Below are 7284 nucleotides of genomic sequence, written 5' to 3'. Positions count from 1 at the left end.
ACAGATCCCCACAGCCCTACCCCAGGGCTCTGGCTGTGTGGCTGTGGTGGCAATTTAAAGGGCACCCAGGCCCTTTAGAATTGTCCCTGGAGAGAAGCCAGGCCACCGGTACAGTGCCGACTTGCCCATAGCAGAACCGGGGCTTGGGCGGGACCTCTTAGGGGCAGGGCCCGGTTCAGAGGAGTGGTTGAGCTGGCCTAAAGCCGGCCCTGCCAGTATATCAGGACATTAGTAGCACACTTTTCCCCACCAATACCTAGTAGTTGCACTGTCATCTCCCACTAGCTACTACATTGCAGCTTTATTGTTAAACTAGTAAATTGGGAAGACGACTGATTCAGAACTTGTTTAATGGTTACTTTATTGCTAAAAGGTGTAGTGGGGTGTAGACTTGGAGAGAGAGGAAGGTTTCTATGATGTAGGCAAGATCAAGTATTTTATCCAAACCAGAATACAGATGGTGCTGGTCTCCTTGGTGTCTGACCTTGAGCTATTGTCAAAAGTTTGAGGGTGACTTTCTCCTTCCTCATATTTTGGTTGAGGATTCCATTGATAAAAGGTGTATTGGCCTCAATGCCTGGTTGTAGGACTCTTCCACGATTGTAGTTTTCATCTTAGGTTGCCCGGTCCTAATTATATTAAAGCATGTACTTTAGTCTTTGTAATTATCTGTTATAACTTTCAGTGGCTTTATGAAGGCAGGAGTAAAATAAAAGTAGCTGCAATAGTTTCATATAACTAACACTGAAAATGTACATAATTTAAATTGACTCTAATCTTAATTTTTGCTTAATAAATAAATCCATAAGAAAACTATGTTGGGAAACTGCTATAGGAAGTGCACTTCTCTATATGAGTCATAAGGATCCTATCTGTCTGAAACTGGCTGCTCTTTCTTTCTTTGATCTGCAGCGTGACTGATGCTTTTCAGACATCAGTTGTGGGTACAGAAGGGTTTCATCGCATCTTCTCTCTTGGCACCAGCTACTGTTCTCCCTTCTTGTTGTATTGATAGTGGGTGGGTGTGTCTCACCTTTCTTTAAAATCACATATACTGGGACAGTCTTGTCACTCTTCTCCTCTCCTGATGTCAGTGTAGATGCAGGCAGTGCAAAGTGTACTACAGTCATATAGTATCTCAAATGCAAGCTGCATTTCAATGATCTGAGTTTGAAGAACAATGTGGAACTAGCTGTTTTACGGGATGTCTCGATTTCATTCCTGTAGTAACATAACTGGTGATAGGAAAGCAGGAGAGAGAGAGGTGTGTGCTCTGCAGGGCTGCTGGCCACGGGGCCAATGGGTGTGGAGTGGGCTGGGTGGGATCTCAGGAGTCACATCTCAGGATCTGCCCCAATCCCCAGCACTGCTCCAGCTCTGAGCTGTCTCCACTGCCTGGGACCTGTGGGTCCCACCTGCCTCCAGGGAAGAGCCACCTGGGACTGGTGCAGAGGCTGGGCCAGTCTCAGCCACTCACAGGGGACAGTGGGGGGAGGAGGCTCATCTGGGTCCTGAGGAGCCTGGCCAGGGTAGGCTCTGCTCCTGCTCCAGCCTGGCTGCTTCCACCACTCCCAAGGGGCGGAGTTCTCCTGCCCAGAACCAGTTCTGGCTGCGCTGCCAGCTCAGCCTGGCAGACACAGTCACCTCCCATCAGGGCCGGCTACTGTGGCTGGGGTTAGGGTGTGGGAGAGTAGGTCTCTAGTGGGTCTGGGGGTGCTGGGCACTGGGGTGGGAGATCTCTGTGTGTTGGGGAGCTGTCAGTGGGGAGATCTGTGTGTATGTGGGTGCTGGGAAGTGTAGGGGTCTGTGTGGGGCACCGTGCAGTTGTGGTGGTGGGGACACTGGACAGTGAGGGGATCTGTAGGGGGCTCAGAGTGGGAAGGTGTGGGGCACTGTGCAGTTGTGGGAGGGCTGTGGGGTCTTCAGATGGGGCACTGGTCAGTGAGAGGATCTGTGGGGGGGGTCTGAGTGGGTGGGAGAGTGGTCTGGGAGGGCACTGGGCAGGGGGTTGGTGGGGGTCTCTGGGTGGTGCGGCGCTGGGCGTAGGGAGTCAGAGGGGTGCCGGGCAGGGGTGCGTGGGGTCTCTGGGCGGTGCGGCGCTGGGCGTAGGGAGTCGGAGGGTGCCGGGCAGGGGGGTGGTGGGGGCCTCTGGGTGGTGCGGCGCTGGGCGTAGGGAGCCAGAGGGTGCTGGGCAGGGGTTGGTGGGGTCTCTGGGTGGTGCGGCGCTGGGCGTAGGGAGCCGGAGGGTGCTGGGCAGGGGTCGGTGGGGTCTCTGGGTGGTGTGGCGCTGGGCGTAGGGAGCGGAGGGGTGCCAGGAAGGGGTTGTGGGGTCTCTGGGCGGTGCGGCGCTGGGCGTAGGGAGCCAGAGGGTGCTGGGCAGGGAGTTGGTGGGGTCTCTGGGTGGTGCAGCGTTGGGCGTAGGGAGTCGGAGGGTGCCGGGCAGGGGTTTGTGGGGTCTCTGGATGGTGCGGCACTGGGCATAGGGAGTCGGAGGGTGCTGGGCAGGGGTTTGTGGGGTCTCTGGGTGGTGGGGCGCTGGGCGGAGGGCGTCGGAGGGGTGCTGGGCAGGGGGTTTGCAGGGGTCTCTGGGCGGTGCGGCGCTGGGCGTAGGGAGCCGGAGGGGTGCCAGGAAGGGGGGTGTGGGGGTCTCTGGGTGGTGCGGCGCTGGGCGTAGGGAGCCGGAGGGGTGCCAGGAAGGGGGGTTGTGGGGGTCTCTGGGTGGTGTGGCGCTGTGCATAGGGAGTCGGAGGGGTGCTGGGCAGGGGGTTTGTGGGGTCTCTGGGTGGTGCGGCGCTGGGCGTAGGGGTAGCATGGTGCAGCATGGGCCCCCCAAGGAAAGAAGCACGATGGCAGTGCAGGGCTGGGCTGGACAGGGTGGGTCTGGCAGCTCCCGGTTTGTAAACAGGGCCCTTGTACTGGGCTGGGGGGAGTGGGGCTGTCCCTGCCGTGCCATGATCCAGCTCCCGTTGCCCCCGGCCAGCCCCTCGCTCTGAGGACTCTGCCCCCTGCCCCATGTCCCCATTTCCCCCATGGGGACCCACAAACATGTTTAGCGCCGGGCCCACAAAAGGTTCATCCGGGCCTGTTTGGGGTGAAGGCTGTGGGTGGGAGTTGGGGGGTGGGAGGGTTGCAGGCTATGGGGAGGTTGAGTGAGGGTGCAGGCTCTGACCTGGGGCAGGATTCAGGTACAGACATGTGGGCTGTGGGAGGGAGTCACCAAATCAGCACATTGTATAAGAGAAAAGAGCTGCAGTGATTTCATAGAGACATAGAAAATGATAGAAGACACTTTTCCATAGTCACAATGTGAGAGGCAGAGTTGGAGGGAGGGAGGGGGCGTCTGTACGGTATTTCCCCACATTCAGGCTCCCGGCTGGAGCAGTAACAGCCCCGCAGCGCTTGTACAGGATCGAGAGCAGCCGCGCTGTCTGAGCTTTGACAGTCTGGGGTGGGCTGCTGGTGCCTTTAGAACGAGCCCGGGAACCACCGCCCCCGGGCTGACGCGGCAGAACCGAGACAGCGGTGCCCCCGCCCGACCCCAGATCTGCGCGCGCAGCGGGGCTCGGCCGAGGCCTGTTCCCCAGGCGGGGTTTGTCCCGCACAGGGTCTGGCAGCTCCCCATTTCCCCCAGCCCTCCCCGCCGCCCCTGCAGCAGCTCGACCCCCGGCCAGTGAATTTCTGCCCCGCTCAGCCCCTGGCAGCCCCTCCCCGCTGCGATTTGCCCCAGGGCTTGTCACCCCAGCGGGTGCTGGCGCGGGAGGCGGTGAGGCAGAGGCGGGCAGCGGCGACAGCGGCGGTTACTGCGCAGGCTCCGTTCGGCTGCGCATGCTCAGTGCAGCCCAAGCAGCGAATCCGGAGCGGGGCTGTTTCTGGCGTTACACCCGACTCTGCCTCCGCCTTGTGACTGTGGGAAAGTGTCTGTCAGTGTCTGTGTGAAACCCCTACAGCCCCTTCCCCTGCTACAGCGCCAGGCTGCCAACTCCCCGAGGCCAGCGTGTCCGCCCCCTGCACCCCATCCCTGCCCCAGCTCAGGCCTGCACCCCTCACTCAACCTCCCCATGGCCTGCACCCTCCCGCCCCCAACTCCTCCCTGAGCCCACGTGTCCGCACCCCCTGCACCCCATCCCCTGCCACAGCTCAGGCCTGCACCCCTCACTCAACCTCCCATAGCCTGCAACCCCCGCCCCCAACTCCCAGAGCCCGTGTCCGCACCCCTGCACCCCATCCCTGCCCCAGCTCAGAGCCTGCCCCCTCACTCAACCTCCCAGAGCCTGCACCTCCCACCCCCAACTCCCCCGAGCCCGCGTGTCCGCACCCCTGGACCCCATCCCTGCCCCAGCTCAGAGCCTGCCCCCTCACTCAACCTCCCAGAGCCTGCAACCCTCCCGCCCCCAACTCCCTTGTCCACACCTAAACTACACTAGTCTCAGCAGGTTTGTCACATCCTGTCCCCTCCTTTCTCCACCCAAGATATTTCCTGCCTCCCACCACCTCCTAGTGTAGTGAACAGGTTTCAAACCTCGAGCAGGCTCTTACCTTCTAAACAGGGACAGCTGTTTTCTAGTAAAATCACTACAAGGGAAGGAGAAAACTCGAAAGAGGTTCCTCCTGGCGCTCACGTCCGTGAACCCGAATACTCTCTCAGTCCTCAAAGAGAGACCTGGAGAAGGAGACTTGCTGCAGCAAAGCCACAGGGGTCTCTGAGGTTCCCCTGCCCCCTCACCCCGTCCTGCCTGGCTGATGTCAGCATCTCTCTGTGAGGTCACCACCTCCCCACCACCTTGGACCAATAGGCTGAGGTCCTGCCAAAGGCCTTTGTGATGTCACTGCCACACCCCTCCCTTGCTGGGCTAATGTCCTGCCCCTGGCCAGGCACTTTGCAGGTTTGAGCTGCTCCCTGGGGATCACCCCACTCAAGGAGCGTTCGTGCTAGGCAGCAAGCCGGCTAGACAGGGAAACATCAGGCGCTGCTCCCAATGCTACACTCAGTTTTTCAGAAATTACTCAACTTTATGGCCAGAAGAGACCATTAGAGCATCTAATCTGACCCCCTGCATATCACAGGCCTCCTGTAGGACACAAGAGCTACTTTTGGAGCAAACACATCCCAGAAAGGCATCTAGTCTTCATTGACTGACATCAAGAGATGGAGAATCCACCACTTTCCTTGGTAGCTTGTTCCTGTGGTGACTCATCCTCACTGTTGAATATTTGTGCCTTAATTGTAATATGAATTTGTCTCTTTTCACCTTCGAGCCACTGGGTCTTGTTAGGCCTTTCTCTGCTCGATTCAAGAGCCCTTTAATACCCAATCCTTTCTCTCCATTAAGGCACTTCAACACTTCAATGAAGTCACCTTTCAATCTTCTTTTGATCAGCTAAACAGGTTGAGCTCTTTCAATAGCTCACTAGAAGGCATTTTTCTCCAGCCCTCAGAACATTTGGTGGCTCTTTGCTGCCCCAGCTCCAATTTCACAACATCTTTTTCAAATGAGGACACCAAAACTGGAGGCTATTCCAATATCAGTCTCACTGATGCCGTGTCACCTCCTGTGACTTTACTGACATAATCTGTAACTGTATAGATCACTGTTGCGACCACTGTTCTTTATTTGCAGACAATATTGTATAAAGGTTGTTGTGTAAGGGGTCTATGGAGAGGTTCTGATTGGCTGATAATGATGCTCTCTCTAGATGTGTATCATTTTTGTAGTTAACATTATGAATATTGGTTCTATGCTGCCTGTATTTCAAACTTGTGCTCTGCTTCTGGGGATACCCCAGACAAGTTGGTGTCAGTTCTGCCTAGCTGGCTTGATGCAGGTTAGGGAAATGTGAGAACCACTACACTACAGAAACTCCATTACAGTGCACTGCCCTGCCCTGCCCTCAAATTCCCTGCACTTTGGTGGTGCTCACCCTGGCACACACTGATGGGCGAACCTGGAGAAACTGGCAGCAGCTCCTTGATGGGTCAGCTGGAAGAGCAGAGGACTGGAGCCAGGGATCAGGAAGTCGTCCTTACATCACCTTTGTGACTCTAGCTTGAAGGGGAGCTTCTTTTTCTTCCCCTTGCTGAGAAGCAGCAAGAGAAGAAAGAAAGGTCAGGTGAGCCAACTGGGTGCAGAAGCCAATGCTGCCTTTTCCTGCAGTGAAGCCCAAAATGAGGGTCTTGCATTGAGTAGAGGCAGTGCTGTGCTTCCAGGAAAGAGCCCACTGCTGCATGAAGAGGGATGAAACAGTCTGCTGAAGCCTGAGATTGAACCAGGGACCTTTAGATCTTCAGTCTAACGCTCTCCCAACTGAGCTACTTCAGCACTTGCAGGGCCCCTTTTTGGGCTGCTGCTTCTCACCTTGAAGTTTATTCTCCATAAACCATCTCTCTAGTCAACACTGGCCAATGCAAGATGGACATTGCTTGCTATTTTAGCCCTTGGAAACGTCATCAACTAGTCTCTGGATCTCTCAAATGCTGTGCTTCAGTTCATGGGGGAAAGGCAAGAGAAGCGACCTTTGAACAAAGGGCCTGGGGTTAACATCCTAACGCTGTCTGTCTCCGACTGTACCACTATTTAATACCAGCCCACCCTGTGCTGGTGAGGGCTCCATTGCTAGATGTTAGTACATTTCAGTTACTGTCAAAATTAAAAGTTTCTATATGCTTAGAAGAAATGATTTTTTCATTTGCTTATATACGGCATGAATAAATACAGATTTACACATCCTAGCATGAACATTTATTGTCTTATATGATAGAGAAAATCATGCCTCCAGATTGTGCATCAAAATAATGAAATGAGCTACAAATGCAATAAAAATAAGGTATGCAATGGTTTAACATATGGAGCAGGGCTGGGGGGTTCCGAAGACACGTCTTGCCTGGGACGCTACTTGGTCTAGGGGAGGCCCCGTCAGGGAAAGCAGGAGTTAGTCTCGCACGCCTATATCCAGGCTGTAATCTGTGGGCGCCCTGCTCTGGGGGAGGGATCGCAGCAGCCCAGACTCAGGGCTGGAACAGGCCCCGGATTGAGGGGGTGGCTGCAGGGTTTGCAGCGCTCTGATGTCTCAGACAATGTGTCTCTCCCAAAGCCTCAGATCTGCATCCCCAGAAGGCTCCTGCACTGCCTCCGCTCCTTTCACAGTCTATAGCAAGGAGCAGCAGCAAGGGTCAGGGATGAGCCATAGGCACTAGGTGGGGGGCAGAGGCTTCAGGAGGAAACCCAGCCCCCAGAGCAGAGGGGGATAGGAGGCTTTTTCTCTCTCCTTAGCCACGGGCTATAGCTC

At 55.8% G+C, this 7284-nt stretch overlaps 1 non-coding gene across 1 annotated transcript; it reads right to left on the bottom strand.

Moving 5' to 3' along the window:
• Positions 1–6244: 6244 nt before the first annotated feature.
• Positions 6245–6317, bottom strand: TRNAF-GAA. The gene has a single exon. It is a non-coding gene; the product is annotated as a tRNA-Phe (tRNA).
• Between the last annotated feature and the right edge of the window lie 967 nt (positions 6318–7284).

Source organism: Mauremys reevesii, linkage group 14 (assembly GCF_016161935.1).
Source record: "Mauremys reevesii isolate NIE-2019 linkage group 14, ASM1616193v1, whole genome shotgun sequence".
In the NCBI taxonomy this organism is placed as follows: Eukaryota; Metazoa; Chordata; order Testudines; family Geoemydidae; genus Mauremys; species Mauremys reevesii.
Note: the sequence above shows the minus strand (reverse complement) of the source record. Positions and strands in the feature narration are given on the sequence as shown.